Source organism: Rhinoraja longicauda, chromosome 34 (assembly GCF_053455715.1).
Source record: "Rhinoraja longicauda isolate Sanriku21f chromosome 34, sRhiLon1.1, whole genome shotgun sequence".
NCBI classification, from domain to species: domain Eukaryota; kingdom Metazoa; phylum Chordata; class Chondrichthyes; order Rajiformes; family Arhynchobatidae; genus Rhinoraja; species Rhinoraja longicauda.
In genome coordinates, this window is record NC_135986.1 from 12,963,542 (window position 1) to 12,966,064 (window position 2,523).

A 2,523-nucleotide genomic window follows, 5' to 3' on the forward strand; every position below is an offset into this window, starting at 1 on the left:
CCCAAAATGAGGCTTTCCATTCTTGGATATCTGAGATCCTCTCTTTCTTTGGTAAACATGGTTTCCTCCTCCCGGCTGCCACAGATGAATCCCTCACCATCATATCCTCTGTTTCCTGTACTTATGGTCTCATTCCCACAACCCCACAGAAGGAACAATGATAGAGCTCCCCAAATCCTCACCTTTTCACCCCATGAGCCTCTGCATCCACTACATCATTCTCCGACATTTCCACCACCTTCAACGTGATCCCATCACCAGGTACTGCTATCGATCCCCACCACTTTCTACCATCTGCACAGACAGCTCCCTCTGTAACTCAAAGATAGACACAAAAAGCTGGAGTAACTCAGTGGGACAAGTAGCATCTCTGGAGAGAAGGAATGGGAGACGTTTCGGGTCAATAACTCCTTGGTTCACTCATCCTAACTCACCTAAACCACCCCTCCACAGCTACTTTCACTGCAACTCCCGGAGATATAACACCTGTCCCCATACCTCCTCCCTCACATCCATCCATGGATCCCAGTAGTCTTTCCAGGTGAGGGAGAGGTTCGCATGCACCTCTGCTAACATAATGTACTGTATATTGGCACACCCGATGTGGCCTCCTTTACTTCAGCGAGCCCAAGCATAGTCTCAATGACGTTTCGCCAAATGCTTGCGCTTGGTCCATCATGACCTGCTGGATCTCCCAGCTCCTGGCCTTTGTAACTCCCCATCCCATAAAGACCATTCTATCTTGGGCCAGTTGCATTGCCAGAGTGAAGCCAAACTGCAGGAACAGCACCTCATTGGATAGCTTACCACCTAATGGTATGAACATTGAATTCTTCAATTGTAGGTATCACAAAATGCTGGAGTAACTCAGGTCAGGCAGCATCTAGGAGAGAGGGAATGGGTGACGTTCCAGGTCGAGACCTTTCTTCACCCATTCCCTCTCTCCTAGATGCTGCCTGACCTGCTGAGTTACTCCAGCATTTTGTGATACCTTCGATTTGTACCAGCATCTGCAGTTATTTTCCTACACCTCTCCAATTGTAGGTATTTGACCTATAAACAATCCCAAACACCACTCCTCCTACTTTTTCACCCCCCTCCCCGCTCGTCCATATGCCCCACATGGACCCATTCCTCCCCTTCCACCGATATTCCCCCGTAGGCATAACAATTTGTACCTCTTCTATCCTTATCTCACACTTTTTGTTTTCCATCTCTGGCCTTTGTCCAACCATCCGCCCCTCATCAGTATCCACCTATCAATTGTGTACGAAGGAACTGCAGATGCTGGTTTAAACCAAAGACAGACACAAAACGCTGGAGTAATTCAGCGGGACAGGCAGCATCTCTGGAGAGATGGAATGGGTGACGTTTCGGGTCTCGACATTTCAGTACAGTTAGCTCCTGTCGCACAGAACCTCTTCCAGTTACTTCCCCACCAATGATGTCATGTTCATTGGCCTTTAGATCCCTGGCTGGTACTTGTGTACCTCGGCAAACCAAGTATAGACTCGCCAAGCGTTTCACTGAATTTTTGCACTCGCTCCACCGAGGCCTAATACCTGTTCCCATTGCTAACCATTTTAACTCTCTTTCGTTCAAATATACTAGAGGAACAAGATAGACCACTCGACCCAAAAACCGTAGTAAGTCATGGCGCCATTTAAGTAGGCAGAGACTTGCAGAAACATTAAAAAAAATCTGTGACTTGAGAGATGAGATATATTCTGCATTTTAAAGGTATCATCACACATAATGTCCCCACAAAACATTGCTTGCACTGCGAGAGGCATAAGGGGCGACTGGGTTTGCCTACTAAAATGGCGGCTGTTCCGATCCGTTTCGTGCTCCACTTCAGTGTAAGCGATTGAAACGGAGTGCTCCATCTTGTTCCTCTAGTATCTTTGCTTTCCTTCCCATACTGACCGTCCTATTCTGGGTCTGAAGAAGGGTCTCGACCCGAAACGTCACCCATTCCCTTTCTCCGAGATGCTGCCTGATCTGCTGAGTTACTCCAGCATTTTGTGATAACTTCCTATTCTGGGCCTCTTCCATGACCATCTGTCTCTCAAAACTCCCCTGGCGTGTATCCACGCTTTGTGCTGCCTCTGTCTCCCAGCTTTCTCTCTCCCTCCTACATTCAAACTGCAAGAGGGTGCCAGACCGAAAAACATCACCTGTTCATGTTCTCCACAGATGCTGCCTGACCTGCTGAGTTGCTCCAGCACTTTGTGTCCTTTTTAATCTTGGCAGGAAGGCATACGATCTAATTACCTGCCAGCCCTCACTCTCATTTGCATTCACCTAATTACCTCACTCTCATTCGCATTCCATATTTATTTTTATTATTTTATGTAATTTTCCGTCAGTGTTGACTCCTGTGATTGACAGCTCCCTCTGCCCCGGGCTGCGGCCGCCCCTGTCACATGACGCGGGGCAACCTCACCGAGCGACGTGCGCCTGACGTCACAGAGGTCTCGTAGCGTCAGTGACGTCGTTGCCTCAGCAACCGGCCGGTGTCCG